The sequence below is a fragment of the Solanum pennellii genome, chromosome 8, assembly GCF_001406875.1.
Source record: "Solanum pennellii chromosome 8, SPENNV200".
NCBI lineage: Eukaryota > Viridiplantae > Streptophyta > Magnoliopsida > Solanales > Solanaceae > Solanum > Solanum pennellii.
The window spans coordinates 34,002,365-34,030,201 of record NC_028644.1 but is presented as its reverse complement, the minus strand read 5'-3'; the positions used below and the strand labels follow the sequence as shown (position 1 = coordinate 34,030,201).

The 27,837-nt window shown below is 33.8% G+C and overlaps 1 long non-coding RNA gene across 4 annotated transcripts; it reads right to left on the bottom strand.

Moving 5' to 3' along the window:
* Nucleotides 1-170: 170 nt before the first annotated feature.
* LOC114078344 lies at nt 171-27,837 on the bottom strand. Of its 4 annotated transcripts, XR_003579960.1 has the most exons (5): nt 27,641-27,837; nt 26,292-26,470; nt 1,780-1,889; nt 1,574-1,666; nt 171-646 (listed from the first exon to the last, which is right to left on the bottom strand). It is a non-coding gene; the product is annotated as an uncharacterized LOC114078344 (long non-coding RNA). The 4 variants fall into 4 exon arrangements; XR_003579958.1 differs by lacking the exons at nt 26,292-26,470; nt 27,641-27,837 and having other exon boundaries at nt 1,137-1,666; nt 1,780-2,030; XR_003579957.1 differs by lacking the exons at nt 26,292-26,470; nt 27,641-27,837 and having other exon boundaries at nt 1,780-2,022.

Genomic DNA, 27,837 nt, shown 5'->3' with positions numbered 1-27,837 from the left:
AAATAACATTTATGTAGTCTTTACTACAGTAAATGAAGTAATTTTTATTAATAATCCACATTATTGATGTCTCTTTGATAACACATTAATAAAGTCTATCACAAACATTATATTATCTAATAAATAACACAAAAATAAATATAATTGCAATTGACTTTGAAGAAGAAATATCTAGGAACATATAGTAATAAAATAATATTTCAAAAATGTCCACTAGCAATGAATTCCACAAAACCAAATATAAACTTAACACTTTAATATTCAAAAAGTGTGCATCAATTTCAATTGATTGAATTGACTTGTGGCCACCATATTAATATACCTTTGCATATCATCCCCCATCATCGTATCACCACTAATATACAATCCAAATATCCGAAAAATGGAAACCTACATAAGATAGATTAAATACATAGCCATTTAAAAATATATTCGTTAAATCCATATTAAAATCCATTCAGTACTTTCTATAACTAAATTTAAAAGAAATACTTGGATATTACAGATGTTGTGAGAACACAATTTGTAGAGACAATGGATTCTTAGCCTTTTCTTATTTAGTCCTACATTTCCTGTAATAATAAATAGCAATTTGTGTTGTTGCAAACACATCCAGCAATTAGAGTCCTATTTCAACACATGTTGCCTGAGAAACAGAAAAATTAGAGAAAATTTTAAACCAAATAATGATGGCAAACTAAGCATATTCCTTAGAACACACCGTTAAGTCAAACCAGATGTAATTCAAGTAAAAACATGAATATATACGTATTTGGTACTTCCCTTGACAATGGGACATGCATAGGCAAGGTTATATTAGCATAAACATCAAAATTATATGATTTCTTTCTTAGCAGTAATAAGTCATCTTTCCCTTAGTGTGATAAACTTAAATACAAATTTACAAACAAAGAAGGTTAACAACACTTGAAAATCCTATCATAACAAGAATTTCCCTAGTGTTGTATACACCTTAAAAATTTATAATTTTTTGACAAGGATTTGTCAGGTCTGGTTGTCTAAAATGAAATATTAGTAGATTAAAAAAAATATTTTACTTTAAGTTGCTAACATCTTTGACAACCAGATTTAATATACGTGACCACATAACTATGAGAAAGAGAAACCCAACTTACTTTTTGGAAGGTCATGCATGAGCATTTGTAGTTGAATTCCAACATTGAAATCGATCAAATAGGTGTTAATAGTTACAGTAGAACAATACTTATAATCCATTGCTAGCAAGGGGGAATAAAGGGAAGAGAAACAGAGCTAAAGGCAAAGTATCTGAAACAAAGTAAAAGACAGAACAATTCAGCCATTTTATAACAAATAATACATCTAACTCTGCAAATACAATAACAACTGATACAACGGCGAAGAAATAATTTACAAATATACACAAATCATAAATCAAGATCAGGAAATATCCTATCAAAATCAGGGATTACATGACAAATTTAAAATGGTCTTTGTACTTCCATAGTGAAACTTAGATTGATTTATGATCAGAAAAAAGTGAATTATGTAGAAATATATGAGATTATGTGACGCGTAGAATGTTTATAATTACCTTCTAAGCAAACAAAACAGTGCTGAAGAAACCATCAGGATAGTACCAAACCCATGAGGTGTGATTTCGTACAAAAATTTCATCCTTTTCAAACTGATGAAAACAACAAGAGGAGAACTTATGAGCTATCAAGTTTCGGAATAACGAGTAAAAGCTGAAAATCAATGTGTTGCGATGACAAAAACAGGAATATATTCCATACTCACCATACTAAGTACTAAATTTTCCAAGGTTTCAAGCCTTTTGTTGTAATTACAATTTTTGTGTTGTTGAGTACTGGAAGAAACTTACATCCTTTTCTATAGTTAGGTATGTCCTGTAAAGCGTGAAATACCACAAAAGAATGCAGAAAAGATCAGGGACGGATAATGAGCTAACCATGTTCCCCTGGAAGAAAAGATAAGAGGGATTGCAAGACTTATGAAAAAAGAAGATCAAAATATATAAACTTCTTCTATACTGTATGTATTTAGCCAGAAAGAACACATCATAGATTGTAAATATACAAAAGGAAAGGCACAAATACCTATACTAAATAAGAGGATAATAAATAAAGAAATACAAGATATAAAAGCGAAAACACCCATAAAATACGTACACTTAGGAGGAACAGAAATATTGATAAAAGCTTGCTTTAGGGAAGGAATAGATACACCCATTGAAATATATTTAGCAGATGATAGAATTATATACCCTATAGAAAAAAGCGTAATTAGTGCGGTAAAAGGAAATTTAATATACCAAAAATTTAAATTTATAATAAGTGTCAACTACTCAGTAGCATTAACAGATAGAAATATAGATAAATCATTAGTTTTATATTGGAAAATGTCTGGAATAGAACTAGCACTAGGCAGTAAAATATTTACAGCAACATGTAAAAACTTATATATACTGACAACAAAACATAAAGTAACAGCAAGATATAAAATCGATAGAATAAAGATAGAAAATCCTTTTGAAAGAATAATTAGTATAATAGACAACAATGACTATAGTTACAAAGAAATTGACATAGAAGAAGATTTAGAAATTGTGAAAGAAAGATTGAGTACTTCAAATGTACCAAATACATTAACTAGAGCTACCTCATCAAGAATGAGCACATCTAAAAGGAACTATGAAATCTCGCAAAATTTATTAAATACAGAAGAGATAACACCATACCACTATTTTATAGCAGGAATAATGGACCAAAGAAGATATAAAATTTTGATAAATACAGGACAAGAAGAGAATTATATAACGAGAGAATTAGTATTAGAAACAGAAATTATAAAAACAGGACACTTATGCCCTAGATTACCTAGTGAGATAGTCACCACAAATGAAGAAATAACAGAAAAAGAAATAATTATAGGAGGAATACCATTAGTAATACCATTTAAAATCTACCAAGGAAGCCAAAATATTACCCTAGGAATAAAATGGTTAGAAAAAGTTAAAACATATAATATAGAAAATGAACAATTAATAATAACCTACCAAAATAAGAAAATAATTATCAAAAGAACAAAATGAATAATGAAAATATATATACTTGCAAAAATAATTGCAGAAGGATAGCACAACAGATATTATACCCCCGTGATACAGGAGCAGAAGCAAATATATGTAAATATAATTGTTTACCAAAAGATAAATGGGAAAAATTAAAAACACCTATGGTAGTGACAGGATTTAATAATGAAGGTAGTATGATCACATATAAAGCAAAAAATATAAAAATACAAATATGGATAAAATACTAACAATAGAAGAAATGTATAATTTTGAATTTACAACAAAAGATATGTTATTAGAAATGCCGTTTTTAGAAAGATTTTACCCACATATTATAACAAAAACACATTGGTGGTTTACCACACCATGCGGAAATAAAATAGGAGCAAAAAGAGTATATAATAAGCAACGTAAACCCACAGAATGGATAAAAGGAAGTGAAAAGATAAACTAAGAAATGGAAAATATAATTAAAAATCAAATAACACAATTAGAAATTATCATATTTAAATAGATAAATAAAGTCAAGATAATTAACGAACAACTAGATATATTATATAGTGAAAATCCATTACAAGGATGGGAAAAACATAAGACGAAAGTAAAAATTGAATTAATAGATGAAAATAGTATAATAACACAAAAACCACTAAAATATAATTTTGATGATTTAAAAGAATTCAAAATGCATATAGATGAACTGTTAAAAAATAATTATATACAAGAGAGCAATAGTAAATCCAGCATTTATAGTTAATAAACATAGTGAACAAAAACTAGGTAAAAGTAGAATGGTTATAGATTATCGCAACTTAAATGCTAAAATTAAAACATATAATTACCCAATACCAAATAACATACTAAAAATAAGATAGATACAAGGATATAACTATTTTAGTAAATTCGATTGTAAATCAGGATTTTATCACTTGAAATTAGAAGAAGAATCTAAACAGCTAACAACATTCACAGTACCGCAAGGTTTTTATGAATGGAATGTTTTACCCTTTGGATACAAAAATGCACCAGGAAAATACCAACATTTTATGGATAACAATTTTAAGCAATTAGAAAACTGTATTGTTTATATAGACGACATATTATTATACTCGAAAACACAGGATGAACATATAAAGTTATTAGAAAAAATTCATACATATAATTAAACACTCAAGCATAAGCTTAAGTAAAAGGAAAGCAGAAATAATGAAACCCCAGATAGAATTCTTGGGAATACAAATAGGTAAAAATGGAATAAAAATGCAAACACATATAGTACAGAAGATTGTTAATCTTGATGAAAATGTAGATACAAAAAACAAATTACAATCATTTTTAGGAATAGTAAACCAAGTAAGAGAATATATACCAAAATTAGCAGAATATCTAAAACCATTACATAAAAAACTTAGGAAAGATGTTGAATATCATTTTGATGATAAAGACAAAGAACATATAAGACGTATCAAGAATTTATGCAAAAAATTACCAAAACTATATTTTCCAGATGAAGATAAACGATTTATATGTATTGTAGAAACAGACTCATGTAACCATAGTTATGGAGGAGTTGTGAAATACAGATACGATAACGAACAGATTGAACATCATTGCAGATATTACTCAGGATCATATACAGAAGCACGACTAAAATGGGAAATAAATAGAAAAGAGTTATTTGCACTATATAAATGTTTATTAGCATTTGAACCATATATAGTTTACAATGAATTTATTGTTAGAACAGATAATACACAAGTTAAATGGTGGATCACTAGAAAATTACAGGATTCAGTCACAACTAAAGAAATACGAAGATTGGTATTAAATATACTGAATTTTACATTTGCAATTGAAGTAGTCAAAACTGACAAAAATATGATTGCAGACTATCTATCAAGACAAAGCTACTCAAACCGAACAAGATAATCCAATGAAAAATATACTCAAAACCTTAACTACACTTTGCACAAAAGTGGACAGTATAGGCTTGAGAGTATAAAAGCTAGAGACTAATGAAGAGATACTGAAGTCTAATGCTATAAGTCAGCAGCATGTCTATAAACATGCGGAGCTACGTCGTACAGCAGACGGTAAACAGCCAGAGCTAGAAGGAGACGTTGGGAAACTCCTTAAAACCCACAACGTTGTTAATATTGCAGGTACAAGCACAGGAGCTATGGAAAAAACTACTCCAAGAAATACAAATCTAAATAGCCTATTTGCAAAACCATTTATTCCAAAAATCCAAATAATAGATACTTCAACACCACAAACATCCACATATGCAGCCAGCCTACATAAAGTAAAGAAAACATATAACCAGATTTCCCAAACTTACATTGAAAATATATACAAAATACAAACCTTTTTAAACCTTAAACCTAGATCTACCACGACTACCGAAAAGATCCAAGATTATTTAACCCAAAAACTTCGAGGTTACAACAGACTGATTGCACAACCAAAGAAAAACCCCAATCTAGTCAAAACTTGTTATAATTATGGATTATTGAGTACAGTTTATACATATACAGGAGAAGAGATAAGTGGAATCCCAGAGATCCACAAATCATATTTAACATATAAAAAGATAACAAAAGGAAATTTATTTTTTATTAAATTCTATACAGCACCAGCTGAGATACTCTACAATGAGATAAAACAGATGATCCAGGTAGTAAAAATTGGATTAACTCAGGAGATCATAATACCGGAAGAGATAAGACAACAGCCGGAGATACCAAAAGTTGAGATACCCAGTTTTTATGCAAATAAAAGAATAATTGGGTTATTAACTATCATACAAGAATTAGCTAATAATTATTTACAAGGAAATGCTATATGGAGTTATTAAATGGTGGGTGTTTCAAGTACTTTTTCAACACTTAAATCTAATTCTTTTCCTTTTATTTGTTCAAAGATTGTATTATCAAATATAGTTTTTTATTCTGATGATTCTTCATTTTGATAGTCTTCCTTAGATATTATCTTTATGTCATCTTCAGACATTAGATTTCTTCGATCATTGCATCATTATCTAGATCAATATTCGTTTCTTCATTTCCTAATTCAGTTTCTATATCCGATAATTCATATATACTATCATTTTCGCTTAATTCATAGTCTATGTAATATATCTGCATGTATTCGTCATTATCTATAATTACTTCTGTAATTTGTTTTCTTTTTGGATTCTTAGGTAACTTACAGTCTCTAGCTAAATGTCCTATCTTTCCACAGTTGTAACAAGTACATTCTGTTAGTTTTCTTTTCGGTCTATACGGTCTTTTTATTTGATAATTTTTTACATAATATCTTTGTCTTGGTTTCTTGTATTTATATCTAGTTTTGGTTTTTCTTTAATTTTGTGTCGTCTAGGTCTTTGTTTTTTATAATATTTATCTGTACAACCAAACTGTGGTGCTGTTTTATCTTTACAACATGTTAGTTTAATTAGTACTCTCCCCATTTTTATTTTTTCCTTATAGTTTTCACATAATTGTACAAACCATTGTTGTAGAATTTTTATTCTAGCTCCTAAAGTATCTGTTAATCCTTCATTGTTCCAATCTTTAATTATTTTTGTACTAAATGGTTCTGCTAGTTTTGTAAAATATTGTTTTCTTATTTCTTTTGCTTCGTTTGTATCATATCTTGCTTTATAATAATATTCTTTAAATGCACATGTATATTCTTCTATATAGCACATATTACATATAGCTATTGTCATAAGTTGTCTATTTTTTATTTTTTCTCTATTTGTTCTTTTATTTCTGTAGTCATGCCACCAAATTCATTTTGTATTGCTAATTCATATTTATCTAGTATATCTATATTTGTTGTTGATGGAGATCCATCTATTTTCTTATCACTCCTAAGTGTTTCTAGACTTTCTGGGGGTAAATTTCTAATCCATAATTTCGTTGTTCCAACAAATGTTCTTTCTATATATCCTGGTGTTTCTTTTGTTGTTATTTGTTATCAATTAGTTGTTTAGATATATTTCCTACCCATAGTAAGATTGCTTTATTTATATCTATGACACAATCTAGATCTAAAAAGTTATATTGTTCAGTTATTGGTCTAGGCGTCCATTTTTTATTTAATCTGCTATTCCATATTGCATTTGTTTTATCTGATCGTTCATAATTATCTGTATAATAAATAAGTGTTGTCCTTCTGGGACTACTCCTAGAACTATTTTCCGGGGTTTTAACTCTTGATGTGCTAGGTTGATTTACATCTCCTGTATTTATTTCTAATTCTTTCGGGTTATTTACTTGTTCTAAAAGTTCTGTGTATGTTTCACTTATATCACTTATTTCTGATTTTTTATCGTTCATTGTATCTGATTCATTTATTTCGTCTATTTCGTCTATTTCAAGATTTTCATGTAATTTTTGTTTCTTCTTATTTATTTCATTAGTCAATTCAAGTTCTTTATCTTTTCCTAGTTCTTTATTTTTTCTATTTGTTTTCTTTTTGTTTGGTTTCATATTATAATTTTAGCTCGGCTAATTCTTTTTCTAATTCACTTATTTTTATAATTTTTAGTTCTTCTAGATTTTGTACTTCCTGTTTTGCTTGTGTTTTTATTTTCTCAATCTCTTTTGATTTATCTATTTCTTCGTTTTCCTTTGTTATTCTTACCATCGCTGTTAAACTATCTTCGAATTTTGCTGTTTCCTTTTCTAGCATTAAATACAAGTTATTTCCTATTTTTTATATCGTCTTCCTAAATTTGAAAATGTTATTTTTATTACCAGTCCGTCTTGATTTTCATATATTTTTTCGACTACTGCAAATTCTTCTTTATTCATTATAATTCATGTTGTGATTTATATTCAAGGCAATTTATTTATATTTCTAGCATAAATATAACTTTTCTTTGTGCTAATATCGATTTATTACATACTTCTGCTTACATATTTTCTTCTAGTCTTTCTTTTCTATATTTTAACTCTTGTCTTTTTTTTATATATTTTCTATCAGTTGGTTCTTATATTTTTCTATGTTCATATTGTTTTTTCAGATAACAAACATATTTATATTCTGTTTTAGAAATTATATCTATCAAAGGATTTGTCTTGCTAGTATTTGTTTTAGTAAGTTGTAATAATTCATATTCTATATATAAAGTTTTTAACTTTTTCTGTATCTTTCGTATTTTTCTTTCTATCTTACTTTTTGTTATGGTAGTTACTTTATTTGTTTTCGGATTGTTCTTCATGATTTTAGGAATAAAATATTTTTCCATAATATTCTTTTTTAAGTAGATCTAATCGTTGAATTTCATTAGCGTTATTTGCAATATATTCTAAATATTTATTTTCTCGAGTTCTTAAATACTTGTACAAATTTTCAATTAGTAGCTTTTCAAGTAGTTCTATTTCTTCCTTAGTTTCTCTCCAGAATTGTAAGTATAAATAATCAATCATTGATCTATGAATAATTCTAGATCAAAATCTATGTCAAAATCATCTGGTATAATTAATTCTGCCCAACCTTGCGTTGTTTCTTCGATTATCTCGTATGTCAATAATTTTTCATAAATTATTCTTTTTATATCAGTATTAAGATCTTTCAATATATAGAGTATAAATATCTTGTAATTAACATCATCATCTAGTAAATAAGTATTCATTTCAACATGTTTTTGCTAAAAATCTTATTCCTTCTAACCTCTTAATAGATTATACTTATTTATTATGCAATAATAATGATTTAATAATCATCTCGTCTGGTCACTACTACGGTTTTCTTCTTTAATCAGTTACCCTAATAGCGCCTCAACTCTTGTTTACTCCCCTAATCGGCCTTCTTGCCTACCGGTTTCAACTTTAGGATGGCATAGTTTGGGCATACTTACTCGCAGAATATTTCCGTAACAAACTTTCTAAAGATGGCTATTATAACATTATTAAAACATGATAAACAATTATAATCAACAAGAGATTATTAGGAATAAAACAGTTTAGCTACTCATGGATTTAAATGAGTATACCTTTTTTTGTAGATTTGTCAGATCTGATTTGCTTTCCATAGCTTTAGTTTGGTTAGCCTTTTTATTTAGATTATTTTTACCTGACTGCTCTGATACCAATGGTGGGTGGAAGCGGGATTTGGTAGTGGAATTAGAAGAGAATATTTAAGAGGAGAGAGGAGAGAGCTGCTTGTAAAGGATGATTTTATTATGAGGGGAAGCCCTCTTTTTATACAAGAAAAACTTACTACTTTGGCCAAGTAGCTGATACATTCTACTATTCTAATTTACACATAGCCCTTTTTATTTTGGCCGACACAAGAAAACAAAAGACTTTTTTTATATACTTTTCATAAAGTTACTTTTCCAAAAGTAACTTTTGACTAAGTCTATACTTGACATAGACGTTTATTTTACAAAAACTTTACATATCTTTTTTGATGTCTATCTCATTTTCTCCTATCTTTTCTTGCAAGTTGTCTGGCTTTCTTTATTCGAATAGGACTTCGGGGATAGTATCATCTCCTTCTTTACATTTCAAGCATATGTGTTCCGGATATTTGTGTCCAATTAACCTGCAGTATTTTGTTAATAATTCTTCAGATATAAATCCTTTCTGTAGTGCTCTAGTTGTTGGTGTAGATTCTGGTTTCAGTAGAGATAAAATCCATTTCTGGACTTCTTCCATATCTGCTTGTCTTACTTCTCGCGAATTGGCGTAGATCATGGTGGGTGGAAGCGGGATTTGGTAGTGGAATTAGAAGAGAATATTTAAGAGGAGAGAGGAGAGAGCTGCTTGTAAAGGATGATTTTATTATGAGGGGAAGCCCTCTTTTTATACAAGGAAAACTTACTACTTTAACCAAGTAGGTGACACATTCTACTATTCTACTTTACACATGGCCCTTTTTATTTTGGCCGACACAAGAAAACAAAAGATTTTTTTTTTATTTTTTTTATACTTTTCATAAAGTTACTTTTCTAAAAGTAACTTTTGACTAAGTCTATACTTGACTTAGACGTTTATTTTACAAAAACTTTACATATCTTTTCTGATGTCTATCTCATCTTCTCCTATCTTTTCTTGCAAGCTGTCTGGCTTTCTTTATTCGAATAGGACTTCAGGGATAGTATCATCTCCTTCGTTACATTTCGAGCATATGTGTTCCGGATATTTGTGTCCAATTAACTTGCAGTATTTTGTTAATAATTCTTCAGAAATAAATCCTTTCTTTAGTGCTCTAGTTGTTGGTGTAGATTCTGGTTTCAGTAGAGATAAAATCCATTTCTGGACTTCTTCCATATCTGCTTGTCTTACTTCTCGCGAATTGGCGTAGATCATTAAATGGTCTCCGGAATAATAACTCCATATAGCATTTCCTTGTAAATAATTATTAGCTAATTCTTGTATGATAGTTGATAACCCAATTATTCTTTTATTTGCATAAAAACTGGGTATCTCAACTTTTGATATCTCCGGCTGTTGTCTTATCTCTTCCGGTATTATCATCTCCCGAGTTAATCCAATTTTTACTACCTGGATCATCGGTTTTATCTCATTGTAGAGTATCTCAGCTGGTGCTGTATAGAATTTAATAAAAAATAAATTTCCTTTTGTTATCTTTTTATATGTTAAAAATGATTTGTGGATCTCTGGGATTCCACTTATCTCTTCTCCTGTATATGTATAAACTGTACTCAATAATCCATAATTATAAAAAGTTTTGACTAGATTGACGTTTGTCTTTGGTTGTGCAATCAGTCTGTTGTAACCTTGTAGTTTTTAGGTTAAATAATCTTGGGTCTTTTCGGTAGTTGTGGTAGATCTAGGTTTAAGGTTTAAAAAGGTTTGTATTTTGTATATATTTTCAATGTAAGTTTGGGAAATATGGTTATATGTTTTCTTTTCTTTATGTAGGCTTGCTGCATATGTGGATGTTTGTGGTGTTGGAGTATCTATTATTTGGATTTTTGGAATATATGGTTTTGCAAATAGGCTATTTAGATTTGTATTTCTTGGAGTAGTTTTTTCCATAGCTCCTGTGCTTGTACCTGCAATATTAACATCGTTGTGGGTTTTAAGGAGTTTCCCAACGTCTCCTTCTAGCTCTGGCTGTTTACCGTCTGCTGTACGACGTAGCTCCGCATGTTTATTGTCATGCTGCTGACTTATAGCTTTAGACTTCAGTATCTCTTCATTAGTCTCTAGCTTTTGTACTCTCAAGCCTATACTGTCCACTTTTGTGCAAAGTGTAGTTAAGGTTTTGAGTATATTTTCCATTGGATTATCTTGTTCGGTTTGAGTAGCTTTGTCTTGATAGGTAGTCTGCAATCATATTTTTGTCATTTTTGACTACTTCAATTGCAAATGTAAAATTCAGTATATTTAATACCAATCTTCATATTTCTTTAGTTGTGACTGAATCCTGTAATTTTCTAGTGATCCACCATTTAAGTTGTGTATTATCTATTCTAACAATAAATTCATTGTAAACTATATATGGTTCAAATGCTAATAAACATTTATATAGTGCAAATAACTCTTTTCTATTTATTTCCCATTTTAGTTGTGCTTCTGTATATGATCCTGAGTAATATCTGCAATGATGTTCAATCTGTTCGTTATCGTATCTGTATTTCAAAACTCCTCCATAACTATGGTTACATGAGTTTGTTTCTACAATACATATAAATCGTTTATCTTCATCTGGAAATTATAGTTTTGGTAATTTTTTGCATAAATTCTTGATACGTCTTATATGTTCTTTGTCTTTATCATCAAAATGATATTCAACATCTTTCCTAAGTTTTTTATGTAATGGTTTTAGATATTCTGCTAATCTTGGTATATATTCTCTTACTTGGTTTACTATTCCTAAAAATGATTGTAATTTCTTTTTTGTATCTATATTTTCATCAAGATTAACAATCTTCTGTACTATATGTGTTTGCTTTTTTATTCCATTTTTATCTGTTTGTATTCCCAAGAATTCTATCTGGGGTTTCATTATTTCTGCTTTCCTTTTACTTAAGCTTATGCCTGAGTGTTTAATTATATGTATGAATTTTTCTAATAACTTTATATGTTCATCTTGTGTTTTCGAGTATAATAATATGTCGTCTCTATAAACAATACAGTTTTCTAATTGGTTAAAATAGTTGTCCATAAAATGTTGGTATTTTCCTGGTGCATTTTTGTATCCAAAGGGTAAAACATTCCATTCATAGAAACATTGCAGTACTGTGAATGTTGTTAGCTGTTTAGATTCTTCTTCTAATTTCAAGTGATAAAATCCTGATTTACAATCGAATTTACTAAACTAGTTATATCATTGTATCTATCTTATTTTTAGTATCTTATTTGGTATTGGGTAATTATATGTTTTAGTTTTAGCATTTAAGTTGCGATAATCTATAACCATTCTACTTTTACCTCGTTTTTGTTCACTATGTTTATTAACTATAAATGTTGGAATTGTATGTTTACTATTGCTCTATTATATATAATTATTTTTTAACAGTTCATCTATATGCATTTTGAATTCTTTTAAATCATCAAAATTATATTTTAGTGGTTTTTGTGTAATTATACTATTTTCATCTATTAATTCAATTTTTACTTTCGTCTTATGTTTTTCCCATCCTTGTAATGGATTTTAACTATATAATAATTCAAGTTGTTCGTTAATTATCTTGACTTTATCTATTATAAATATGATAATTTCTAATTGTGTTATTTGATTTTTACTTATATTTTCCATTTGTTGGTTTATCTTTTCACCTCCTGTTATCCATTCTGTGGGCTTACGTTGCTTGTTATATACTCTTTTTGCTCCTATTTTATTTCCGCATGGTGTGGTAAACCACCAATGTGTTTTTGTTATAATATGAGGGTAAAATCTTTCTAAAAACGGCATTCCTAATAACATATTTTTTGTTGTACATTCAAAATTATACATTTCTTCTATTGTTAGTATTTTATCCCATATTTGTATTTTTATACTTTTTGCTTTATATGTGATTATACTACCTTCATTATTAAATCATGTCACTACCACATGTGTTTTTAATTTTTCCCATTTATCTTCTGGTAAACAATTATATTTACATATGTTTGCTTCTGCTCCTGTATCTATCATGGGGGTATAATGTCTGTTGTGGTATCTTTCTGCAATAATTTTTGCAAGTATATATATATTTGCATTATTCATTTTGTTCTTTTGATAATTATTTTCTTATTTTGGTAGGTTATTATTAATTGTTCATTTTCTATAGTATATGGTTTAACTTTTTCTAACCATTTTATTCCTAGGGTAATGTTTTGGCTTCCTTGGTAGATTTTAAATGGTATTACTAATGGTATTCCTCCTATAATTATTTCTTTTTCTGTTATTTCTTCGTTTGTGGTTACTATCTCACTAGGTAATCCAGGGCATAAGTGTCCTGTTTTTATAATTTCTGTTTCTAATACTAATTCTCTCGTTATATAATTCCCTTCTTGTCCTGTATTTATCAAAATTTTATATCTTCTTTGGTCCATTATTCCTGCTATAAAATAGTGGTATGGTGTTATCTCTTCTGTATTTAATAAATTTTGTGAGATTTCATAGTTCCTTTTAGATGTGGTCATTCTTGAAGAGGTAGATCTAGTTAATGTATTTGGTACATTTGAAGTACTCAATCTTTCTTTCACAATTTCTAAATCTTCTTCTATGTCAATTTCTTTGTAACTATAGTCATTGTTGTCTATTATAGTAATTATTCTTTCAAAAGGATTTTCTATCTTTATTCTATCGATTTTATTTCATGCTGTTACTTTATGTTTTGTTGTCAGTATATATATGTTTTTACATCTTGCTGTAAATATTTTACTGCCTGGTGCTAGTTCTATTCCAGACATTTTTCAATATAAAACTAATGATTTATCTATATTTCTATCTGTTAATGATACTGAGTAGTTGGCACTTATTATAAAATTAAATTTTTGGTATATTAAATTTCCTTTTACCGCACTAATTATGCTTTTTTTTATAGGGTATATAATTCTATCATCTGCTAACTATATTTCAATGGGTGTATCTATTCCATCCCTAAAGCAAGCTTTTATCAATATTTCTGTTCCACCTAAGTGTACGTATTTTATGGGTGTTTTAGCTTTTATATATTGTATTTCTTTATTTATTATCCTTTTATTTAGTATATGTATTTGTTCCTTTCCTTTTGTATATTTACAATCTATGATGTGTTCTTTCTGGCTAACTACATAGTTGTAACGACCTGTTTAGTCGTTTTGAGCAGTAGAGTTTATTCTGGCGATAACTGTCTAGATCGACGGATCCCACGACGGACCGTCATGGGCACGACGGACCGTCGAGGGGATCTCGTTCCAGAACACTTAGATTCTGAAAATTTGGGTACTGAGGAAACTCTCTGAACTTCGCGACGACATGGCAGGACGGAACGTCGTGGGCACGACGGACTGTCACAGACCCTTTAGTGAAATTTAGTCTCTGAACTTTGTGACGAAAGCAGCAGGACGGACCGTCGCAGGCACGACGGGCCGTCACAGGCTGCGTAACCCTGACTGGGTCGGATTTCTGTTAAATGTTTTAAGGGGCGTTTTGGACTATTCCTGCTTATAATTATAAAGTTAGTGGTTTAATGTTAATAATTCAATTACTTGGGGGTTAAAAGAGATAACCTTGAAACAAATAGTGGGGTATTTTATCATCTTTTATACTTAATTATATGCTAATTAGGGTAAAAGAAAGAGGGTTTTGAAATAAGAAAAATAGAAAGAACAGAGAGAGAAGGGAGAAACGAACGAGAGAAAGAGAAGAACGCAGAGGAAAGCAAAGGTTTTGGGAAGATAGCTTGTTTGATCGCGATTCTTCGGTGGAGGTAGGTTATGGTTTATGCTATTTCATAGTAAACTCTTAATAGCGAATGATATGTATTGGGTAGTATTGTAAAGTCGCCTATATGCTTAATTGTGTGCATGCTTGATATGATTCTATAATTGTGATGAATTCACATGATGAGGCTGTTGAATCTTAACACCTTAAAACCTCTTTGTTAATGATGATGTCTTGGCATAAAAGAAGACTTGATGAACTAAAAGAATGAGGTTAGTGGATCGGGTGTCACGAACCGACACGTAGTATTAGGGGATCGGAGTGTCACGTTCCGACACCAGGATAGTAGATGGATCGGGTGTCACATTCCGACACCAGGATAGTAATGGATCAGGTGTCACGTTCCGACACCAGGATAGTAGATGGATCGGAGTGTCACGTTCCGACACCAGGATAGTAATGGATCGGGTGTCACGTTCCGACACCAGGATAGTAGAGGATCCGAGTGTCACATTCTAACACCAGGATAGTAAAGAGAATGAATCTTGAATTATGCTAACATACTCAGATTGTAAAAGAAACCGATTTCCCAAAAGAGTATGGTGTGGAGGCTTGAGTCCTCATAGATGTGTTTGGATATTTTATAAATGATTCTTATACTTGTTGCTATCACCTGTTAAGCATTTGGTTGGTTTTATGTTATTATCTGAAATATATTGTTTTCTATTTTGAGTTGGCCGATGATATCTACTCAGTACTTGTGCCTTGTACTGACCCCTACTTGTATTTGTTATTCTTTGTTAATTGTGGAGTGCAGCAAACGTGCAATCCTCTTCAACTCAACCGCAACTCTAGCCAGTCTTCATCACGTCGGATCTCAGGGTGAGCTAATGCTTCTAGCTTGGACTGGATCTTCTTCTTCATGTCTTGATGCCTTGAAGTTCCGGCATGGACTAGCTATTTATTTATTTTAGCTTCCTAGATATTCTTAGATTTAGTAATTTGAGGATAGATGTTCTTGTGGTGATGACTTCCAGTTTTTGGGAATAATAAGTATTGAGTTTTTAGAAGTTATTTAATCGATTTTCATTAATGAGTTTTAAGTCTTCCGCATTATATTTTGTTTATTATGGTTGAAATGTTGGGGTTTAGATTGGTTGGTTCGCTCACATAGTAGGATAAGTGTGGGTGCCACTCGCGACCCGTTTTGGGTCGTGACAAACTTGGTATCAGAGCATTAGGTTCGTTGGTCTCATCACACAAGAACGAGTCTAGTAGAGTCTTAAGGAATGGTAGGGGGACGGCTTTACTTTTCTTTGAGAGGCTATAAGTCTTTAGGAAAATTCCATTTTTCTTTCTATCTTTCCTGCTATTACTTGGATCCAATTGGTATCTAGGTGATACAAATTGGTATCTGACCATCTTCACTCTATTTCGCAGATGGTTAGAACTAGAGCAACAACCGCGCCAACACCAACCCCGGCAAGACAAGATGCGTCTGAGCCAGCCACTGGGGCTGTAGCTCGAAGAGGAGTAGTGGCAAGAGGCCGTGGTAGAGGTCGCGGGAGAACGTCCTCTAGAAGAAGAGGACAAGTACCTGGCCCATCTAGTACTAGGGCGGTGACTCCTCCACCGACTGAGGAAGTAGTAAGAGAGGGTGAGGAAGGGGAAAGTGAGCAAGTGCAGAATGAGGAATTACCACCCCAACCTACCCCACAGATGATTAATCAGGTGCTTGCTTATCTTAGCGGGTTATCTGATCAAGGTCAGACACCTCCAGTGTTTTCTGCACCAGCACCTCAGGTTCCGGAAGTACAACAGGCAGCTGCTGTGGCTCCCCGCATGGATGCTTCATTGGAAATAGGCACGTTTCCTCGTTTGACTACAGGGCCTATAATGACAAGTGATCAGCATGAACTTTTCAGTAAGTTCTTGAAATTGAAACCTCCAGTCTTCAAGGGTGCTGAATCTGAGGATGCCTACGATTTTCTGGTTGATTGTCATGAGTTACTACATAAAATGGGCATAGTGGAACGATTTGGCGTTGAGTTTGTAACCTATCAGTTTCAGGGAAACGCCAAAATGTGGTGGCGGTCATATGTTGAGTGTCAACCAGCACAGGCACCACCTATGACTTGGGCGTCATTCTCTAGCTTATTTATGGAGAAGTATATACCCCGGACTTTGAGGGATAGGAGGAGAGATGAGTTCTTGAGCCTAGAGCAAGGCAGAATGACGGTCACTGCGTATGAGGCTAAGTTTCGTGCATTATCTAGGTATGCCACCCAGCTTTGCTTCAGTTCACAAGAGCGGATTCGCCGTTTTGTGAAAGGGTTGAGGTCAGATTTGCGGATTTCAGCCTTACAGGTAGCGGCTACAGCGAAATCCTTCCAGGAAGTGGTAGACTTCGTGATAGAGGTGGAGGGAGTGAAGCCAGATGACTTCACCATGGCATCGACATCTAAAAGGTTTCGTAAGGGAGGTGAGTTTAATGGTTCTTACTCCAGAGGGCAGGGTTCAGGAGGTTATCCAGCCCGACCTATTCAGTCTTCACTGCAGACCGTAGTTGGGGGTCCACCGCAGACCGGTCAACACTTCTCTGAGTCTGGAGGTCATCCCCAGACCTCGTCGTTCTCACAGAGACCTATGCTTGAGTCCAGAGAGTGTTATGGATGTGGAGAGATCGGACACATTAGGAGGTTTTGTCCAAAACAAGGTTACAGACCCCCAACAGTCAGAGGTAGAGGTGGTCATGGAAGAGGCCGTTATTCTGGAGGGCGTGGTGGCCGAGGTAATGGTGGTCACCAAAACGGCCGGGGTGACGGACAAATTGGAACTACTACAACACCACATGGTAGGGGAAACGGGCAGACAGGTGATAGGGCCCATTGTTACGCTTTCCCTGGGCGGTCTGAAGCGGAGACATCAGATGCTGTTATCACAGGTAATCTTTTGGTTTGTGATTGCATGGCTTCTGTATTATTTGATCCTGGCTCCACATTTTCATATGTATCTTCCTCATTTGCTACTGGTCTTAATTTACATTGTGAAATGCTTGACATGCCTATTCGTGTTTCTACTCCGGTGGGTGAGTCTGTGATAGTTGAAAAGGTGTATAGGTCTTGTCTGGTGACTTTTATGGGGAGCAATACTCATGTAGACTTGGTTATCTTAGAAATGGGTGATTTCGATGTAATTCTGGGTATGACTTGGCTTTCTCCAAATTTTGCAATCTTAGATTGTAATGCTAAAACTGTAACGTTGGCCAAGCCTGGGACAGATCCGTTAGTGTGGGAGGGTGACTACACTTCCACTCCAGTTCGTATCATCTCCTTTCTTCGTGCTAAGAGAATGGTTAGTAAAGGGTGTTTAGCTTTCTTGGCACACCTCAGGGATGATACTACCCAAGTACCTTCAATTGAGTCGGTTTCGGTAGTCCGTGAGTTTCTGGATGTGTTCCCTGCAGACCTTCCTGGTATGCCACCGGATAGAGATATTGACTTTTGCATTGATCTGGAGCCGGGTACTCGCCCCATTTCCATACCTCCTTATAGAATGGCTCCAGCAGAGTTAAGGGAGTTAAAAGCCCAACTTCAAGAATTGTTAGGGAAAGGCTTTATTAGACCGAGTGCATCCCCTTGGGGTGCTCCTGTTTTGTTTGTGAAGAAGAAAGATGGGAGTCTTCGGATGTGCATAGATTACCGGCAACTAAATAAAGTAACTGTTAAGAACAGGTATCCTCTTCCTCGCATTGATGATTTGTTCGATCAGTTACAAGGTGCTTGTGTCTTCTCTAAGATTGACTTGAGGTCTGGTTATCATCAATTGAAAATACGGGCAGCAGATGTGCCAAAGACTGCTTTTCGAACCAGGTATGGGCATTATGAATTCTTGGTAATGTCCTTTGGACTAACAAATGCCCCTGCTGCTTTCATGAGCTTGATGAACGGGATTTTTAAGCCATATCTGGATCTCTTTGTGATCGTATTTATTGATGATATACTAATATACTCCAAGAGTAAGAAGGAACATGAGGAGCATTTGGGAATTGTGTTGAAAATGTTGAGGGAGAAAAAGCTTTATGCCAAATTCTCCAAGTGTGAGTTTTGGCTAGATTCAGTGTCCTTCTTGGGGCACGTGGTTTCTAAGGATGGAGTGATGGTGGATCCTTCTAAGATCGAAGTAGTGAAGAATTGGGTAAGACCTACTAATGTGTCAGAAATAAGAAGCTTTGTTGGTTTAGCCAGTTACTACCGTCGATTTGTCAAGGGATTCTCTTCTATTGCTTCCCACTTGACGAACTTGACTAAGCAGAATGTTCCATTTGTATGGTCGGACGAATGTGAGGAAAGCTTTCAGAAACTCAAGACCATGCTGATTACTGCACCTATCCTTACCTTGCCAGTAGAGGGTAAGAACTTCATTGTTTATTGTAACGACCTGTTTAGTCGTTTTGAGCAGTAGAGTTTATTCTGGCAATAACTGTCTAGATCGACGGATCCCACGACGGACCGTCATGGGCACGACGGACCGTCGAGGGGATCTCGTTCCAGAACACTTAGATTCTGAAAATTTGGGTACTGAGGACAACTATCTGAACTTCACGACGACATGGCAGGACGGAACGTCGTGGGCACGACGGACCGTCACAGACCCTTTAGCGAAATTTAGTCTCTGAACTTTGTGACGAAAGCAGCAGGACGGACCGTCGCAGGCACGAAGGGCCGTCACAGGCTGCGTAACCCTGACTTGGTCGGATTTCTGTTAAATTTTTAAGGGGCGTTTTGGACTATTCCTGCTTATAATTATAAAGTTAGTGGTTTAATGTTAATAATTCAATTACTTAGGGGTTAAAAGAGATAACCTTGAAACAAATAGTGGGGTATTTTATCATCTTTTATACTTAATTATATGAAAATTAGGGTAAAAGAAATAGGGTTTGAATAAGAAAAATAGAAAGAGACAGAAAGAGAGGGAGAACGAGCGAGAAACAGAGAGAAGCGAAGAGGAAAGCAGGGGTTTTGAGAAGTAGCTTGCTTGATCACAATTCTTCGGTGGAGGTAGGTTATGGTTTATGCTATTCCATAGTAAACTCTTAATAGCGAATGATATGTATTGGGTAGTATTGTAAAGTCTCCTATATGCTTAATTGTGTGCATACTTGATATGATTCTATAATTGTGATGAATTTGCATGATGAGGCTGTTGAATCTTAAAACCTTAAAACCTCTTTGTTAATGATGATGTCTTGGCATAAAAGAAGACTTGATGAACTAAAAGAATGAGGTTAGTGCATCGGGTGTCACGAACCGACACGTAGTATTAGGGGATCGGAGTGTCACGTTCCGACACCAGGATAGTAATGGATCGGGGGTCACGTTCCGACACCAGGATAGTAATGGATCGGGGGTCACGTTCCGACACCAGGATAGTAATGGATCGGGGGTCACGTTCCGACACCAGGATAGTAATGGATCGGGGGTCACGTTCCGACACCAGGATAGTAATGGATCGGGGGTCACGTTCCGACACCAGGATAGTAATGGATCGGGGGTCACGTTCCGACACCAGGATAGTAATGGATCGGGGGTCACGTTCCGACACCAGGATAGTAATGGATCGGGGGTCACGTTCCGACACCAGGATAGTAATGGATCGGGGGTCACGTTCCGACACCAGGATAGTAATGGATCGGGGGTCACGTTCCGACACCAGGATAGTAATGGATCGGGGGTCACGTTCCGACACCAGGATAGTAATGGATCGGGGGTCACGTTCCGACACCAGGATAGTAATGGATCGGGGGTCACGTTCCGACACCAGGATAGTAATGGATCGGGGGTCACGTTCCGACACCAGGATAGTAATGGATCGGGGGTCACGTTCCGACACCAGGATAGTAATGGATCGGGGGTCACGTTCCGACACCAGGATAGTAATGGATCGGGGGTCACGTTCCGACACCAGGATAGTAATGGATCGGGGGTCACGTTCCGACACCAGGATAGTAATGGATCGGGGGTCACGTTCCGACACCAGGATAGTAATGGATCGGGGGTCACGTTCCGACACCAGGATAGTAATGGATCGGGGGTCACGTTCCGACACCAGGATAGTAATGGATCGGGGGTCACGTTCCGACACCAGGATAGTAATGGATCGGGGGTCACGTTCCGACACCAGGATAGTAATGGATCGGGGGTCACGTTCCGACACCAGGATAGTAATGGATCGGGGGTCACGTTCCGACACCAGGATAGTAATGGATCGGGGGTCACGTTCCGACACCAGGATAGTAATGGATCGGGGGTCACGTTCCGACACCAGGATAGTAATGGATCGGGGGTCACGTTCCGACACCAGGATAGTAATGGATCGGGGGTCACGTTCCGACACCAGGATAGTAATGGATCGGGGGTCACGTTCCGACACCAGGATAGTAATGGATCGGGGGTCACGTTCCGACACCAGGATAGTAATGGATCGGGGGTCACGTTCCGACACCAGGATAGTAATGGATCGGGGGTCACGTTCCGACACCAGGATAGTAATGGATCGGGGGTCACGTTCCGACACCAGGATAGTAATGGATCGGGGGTCACGTTCCGACACCAGGATAGTAATGGATCGGGGGTCACGTTCCGACACCAGGATAGTAATGGATCGGGGGTCACGTTCCGACACCAGGATAGTAATGGATCGGGGGTCACGTTCCGACACCAGGATAGTAATGGATCGGGGGTCACGTTCCGACACCAGGATAGTAATGGATCGGGGGTCACGTTCCGACACCAGGATAGTAATGGATCGGGGGTCACGTTCCGACACCAGGATAGTAATGGATCGGGGGTCACGTTCCGACACCAGGATAGTAATGGATCGGGGGTCACGTTCCGACACCAGGATAGTAATGGATCGGGGGTCACGTTCCGACACCAGGATAGTAATGGATCGGGGGTCACGTTCCGACACCAGGATAGTAATGGATCGGGGGTCACGTTCCGACACCAGGATAGTAATGGATCGGGGGTCACGTTCCGACACCAGGATAGTAATGGATCGGGGGTCACGTTCCGACACCAGGATAGTAATGGATCGGGGGTCACGTTCCGACACCAGGATAGTAATGGATCGGGGGTCACGTTCCGACACCAGGATAGTAATGGATCGGGGGTCACGTTCCGACACCAGGATAGTAATGGATCGGGGGTCACGTTCCGACACCAGGATAGTAATGGATCGGGGGTCACGTTCCGACACCAGGATAGTAATGGATCGGGGGTCACGTTCCGACACCAGGATAGTAATGGATCGGGGGTCACGTTCCGACACCAGGATAGTAATGGATCGGGGGTCACGTTCCGACACCAGGATAGTAATGGATCGGGGGTCACGTTCCGACACCAGGATAGTAATGGATCGGGGGTCACGTTCCGACACCAGGATAGTAATGGATCGGGGGTCACGTTCCGACACCAGGATAGTAATGGATCGGGGGTCACGTTCCGACACCAGGATAGTAAAGAGAATGAATCTTGAATTATGCTAACATACTCAGATTGTAAAAGAAACCGATTTCCCAAAAGAGTATGGTGTGGAGGATTGAGTCCTCATAGATGTGTTTGGTGATTTTTTAAATGATTCTTATACTTGTTGCTATCACCTGTTAAGCATTTGGTTGGTTTTATGTTATTATCTGAAATATATTGTTTTCTATTTTGAGTTGGCCGATGATATCTACTCAGTACTTGTGCCTTGTACTGACCCCTACTTGTATTTGTTATTCTTTGTTAATTGTGGAGTGCAGCAAACGTGCCATCGTCTTCAACTCAACCGCAACTCTAGCCAGTCTTCATCACGTCGGATCTCAGGGTGAGCTAATGCCTCTAGCTTGGACTGGATCTTCTTCTTCATGTCTTGATGCCTTGAAGTTTCGGCATGGACTAGCTGTTTATTTATTTTAGCTTCCTAGATATTCTTAGATTTAGTAATTTGAGGATAGATGTTCTTGTGGTGATGACTTCCAGATTTTGAGAATAATAAGTATTGAGTTTTTAGAAGTTATTTAATCGATTTTCATTAATGAGTTTTAAGTCTTCCGCATTATATTATGTTATTTATGGTTGAACTGTTGGGGTTTAGATTGGTTGGTTCGCTCACATAGTAGGATAAGTGTGGGTGCCACTCGCGACCCATTTTGGGTCGTGACAATAGTATTCATCTTTTTGTCTTTTGAACCAATTTCTTAAGGTGGGTATTTCAAGTACTTTTTCAACACTTAAATCTAATTCTTTTCCTTTTATTTGTTCAAAGATTGTATTATCAAATATAGTTTTTTGTTCTGATGATTCTTCATTTTGATAGTCTTCCTTAGATATTATCTTTATGTCATCTTCAGACATTAGATTTCTTCGTTCATTGCATCCTTATCTAGATCAATATTCGTTTCTTCATTTCCTAATTCAGTTTCTATATCCGATAATTCATATATACTATCATTTTCGCTTAATTCATAGTCTATGTAATCTATCTGCATGTATTCGTCATTATCTATAATTACTTCTGCAATTTGTTTTCTTTTTGGATTCTTAGGTAACTTACAGTCTCTAGCTAAATGTCCTATCTTTCCACAGTTGTAACAAGTACATTCTGTTAGTTTTCTTTTGGGTCTATACAGTCTTTTTATTTGATAATTTTTTACAAAATATCTTTGTCTTGGCTTCTTGTATTTATATCTAGTTTTGGTTTTTCTATAATTTTTGTGTCGTCTAGGTCTTTGTTTTTTATAATATTTATCTGTACAACCAAACGGTGGTGCTGTTTTATCTTTACAACATGCTAGATTTTTAATTAGTACTCTCCCCATTTTTATTTTTTCCTTATAGTTTTCACATAATTGTACAAACCATTGTTGTAGAGATTTTATTCTAGCTCCTAAAGTATCTGTTAATCCTTCATTGTTCCAATCTTTAATTATTTTTGTACTAAATGGTTCTGGTAATTTTGTAAAATATTATTTTCTTATTTCTTTTTCTTCGTTTGTATCATATCTTGCTTTATAATAATATTCTTTAAATGCACATGCATATTCTTCTATATAGCACATATTACATATAGCTAATTTTGTCATAAGTTGTCTATTTATTATTTTTTTCTCTATTTTGTTCTTTTATTTCGGTAGTCATGCCACCAAATTCATTTCGTATTGCTAATTCATATTTATCTAGTATATCTATATTTGTTGTTGATGGAAATCCATCTATTTTCTTATCACTCCTAAGTGTTTCTAGACTTTCTGGGGGTAAATTTCCTATCTATAATTTCGTTGATCCAACAAAAGTTCTTTCTATATATCCTGGTGTTTCTTTTGTTGTTATTTTGTTATCAATTAGTTGTTTAGATATATTTCCTACCCATAGTAAGATTGCTTTATTTATATCTATGACACAATCTAGATCTAAAAAGTTATATTGTTCAGTTATTGGTCTAGGCGTCCATTTTTTATTTAATCTGCTATTCCATATTGCATTTGTTTTATCTGATCGTTCATAATTATCTGTATAATAAGTTGGTGCTGTCCTTCTGGGACTACTCCTAGGACTATTTTCCGGGGTTTTAACTCTTGATGTGCTAGGTTGATTTACATCTCCTGTATTTATTTCTAATTCTTTCGGGTTATTTACTTGTTTAAAAAGTTCTGTGTATGTTTCACTTATATCACTTATTTCTGATTTTTGATCGTTCATTGTAGCTGATTCATTTATTTCGTCTATTTCGTCTATTTCAAAATTTTCATGTAATTTTTGTTTCATCTTATTTATTTCATTAGTCAATTCAAGTTCTTTATGTTTTTCTAGTTCTTTATTTTTTTTCTATTTTTTTTTCTTTTTGTTTGGTTTCATATAATAATTTTAGCTCGGCTAATTCTTTTTTTAATTCACTTATTTTTATATTTTTTAGTTCTTCTAGATTTTGTACTTCCTGTTTTGCTTGTGTTTTTATTTTCTCAATCTCTTTTGATGGTGTTAAACTATCTTCTAATTTTGATGTTTCCTTTTCTAGCATTAAATACAAGTTATTTCCTATTTTTTTATATCGTCTTCCTAAATTTGAAAATATTATTTTTATTACCAATCCGTCTTGATTTTCATATATTTTTTCGTCTACTGCAAATTCTTCTTTATTCATTATAATTCATGTTGTAATTTATATTCAAGGCAATTTATTTGTATTTCTAGCATAAATATAACTTTTCTTTGTGCTAATATCGATTTATTATATACTCCGTCTAACATATTTTCTTCTAGTCTTTCTTTTCTATATTTTAACTCTTGTTTTTTTATATATATATTTTCTATCAGTTGTTGCTTATATTTTTCTTTGTTCATATTGTTTTTTCAGATAACAAACATATTTATATTCTGTTTTAGAAATTATATATATCAAAGGATTTGTCTTGCTAGTATTTGTTTTAGTAAGTTGTAATAATTCATATTCTATATATAAAGTTTTTAACTTTTTCTGTATTTTTCGTATTTTTCTTTCTATCTTAGTTTTTGTTATGGTAGTTACTTTATTTGTTTTCTGACTGTTCTTCATGATTTTAGGAATAAAATATTTTTCCATAATATTCTTTTTTAAGTAGATTTAATCGTTGAATTTCATTAGCGTTATTTGCAATATATTCTAAATATTTATTTTCTCGAGTTCTTAAATACTTGTACAAATTTTCAATTAGTAGCTTTTCAAGTAGTTCTATTTCTTCCTTAGTTTCTCTCCAGAATTGTAAGTATAAATAATCAATCACTGATCTATGAATAATTCTAGATCAAAATCTATGTCAAAATCATCTGGTATAATTAATTCTGTCCAACCTTGGGTTGTTTCTTCGTTTATCTCGTATGTCAATAATATTTCATAAATTATTCTTTTTATATCAGTATTAAGATTTTTCAATATATAGAGTATCAAATATCTTGTAATTAACATCATCATCTAGTAAATAAGTATTCATTTCAACATGTTTTTGCTAAAAATCTTATTCCTTCTAACCTCTTAATAGATTATACTTATTTATTATGCAATAATAACGATTTAATAATCATCTCGTCTGGTCACTACTACGGTTTTCTTCTTTAATCAGTTACCCTAACCGCGCCTCAACTCTTGTTTACTCCCCTAATCGGCCTTCTTGCCTACCGGTTTCAACTTTAGGATGACATAGTTTGGGCATACTTACTCGCAGAATATTTCCGTAACAAACTTTCCAAAGATGGTTATTATAACATTATTAAAACATGATAAACAATTATAATCAACAAGAGATTATTAGGAATAAAACAATTTAGCTACTCATGGATGTAAATGAGTATACCTGTTTTTGTAGATTTGTCATATCTGATTTGCTTTCCATAGCTTTAGTTTGGTTAGCCTTGAACACAATTCATGAATCTTTTGAAGCGTTTTTCATCTAGAAACTTCCTCCTACACCTTAACTAGTTACGTTGAATGTAATTCTAACAATCATAATGCTTCTACACTCCTCTGTATATCCTAGCAAGAAAAAATAGTCCATGTAAGACTAAAGTTCTCCATCTCAGGAAAACTCAAATTCTCCACAACATGTATTATCAAAGAATTACATCTCAATCTGTGATAATCTGGGGCCATTAAAACAATGTTTTCTTAAACTAGTAACATAAATCATTAAAACAAAGTAAGTACCACAAATACATATGTGCAATGGAAATACGATTTTTCTGAAAATCCTTCCTTGAATACACAAGGTAGATAATGCCCATTAGAGTTCAATGCAATTTTGAAATGATAGTCTTACTTATTTATCACATTGGTTTCAGATGTGATTTAACAAATGAAAACATTATTTACATAATGGTGCTATATGAGAAATTAACCTTAGACATCGACCAATACTTATATTTCAATTCTGTTATATTCAATACTCACCTTCTCCATTTTTTTAAAGGAACATAGATGCATTGCTTGAGGCACTTATCGGATAGAAGTACTTTACTGCACATCAACTTGTAACATGTGAATGTATATCTAATAATCATGATGCCTCTATTCTCCTTACAAATTATAGTTTGATTACAAGTCAACTAGTTAAAAGTAAAAATTTACTACACGTTAAGGTGTATGATTTTTGTTTTATGATGTTTCTTACAATGAAATTTTTAAGATGGCAGAGAAAAAGCGAAACAAATGAGAATATTTAAGTTGATATAGTGTAATAAAAGTTTCACAAAAAAAAAAGGTAATCGACTTAGACTTACAAACAACAACAATAGATGGTTTAGCAGTATATTCACAATGAAATCTTGGTTCGATATTTATACATACACCTTAATCTCATTAGTTATACATATCAGAATAAACTCTAACGGGGAACGAAAAAAAAGTAAACCACTCATTTTAAAATAAAAGTTGTAATTATTAAACAATGGATTCTATTTTCAAAATCAACATAAACCTTTCCTTGAAGAAAAAACTATAATAAACTATGTACTGAGTTACTTAACTTTGCTTTGAACTAGGACTGTTTTGAATCAGCAAAAGTTGTTAACGGGTTGCAATCAAAATTCCTAAAAATTGATTTATTCTTTAATTGGAAGTGGAGGAAACATATTTCTAATTAAAGGAAGACAGTTTAAGATGGAAATTCATTAAAAAACTGATAGCAGCTATTTATGTGACTAATACCATGGAATCTGCTCATCCTCTGTTTGCTGAATTTGATTATATTACAGCATTATGGGACGACCTTATTAGATTGTTCGGGTAGGCTCTACATCAGCAGGATGTTGCAAAATTTCTGCTCATACTAAAGATCAAGCATTAATGAGAAGGAAGAAAGATATTCTAGCTGTTGGATTGGGAGCTTAAGTATACCACACTTG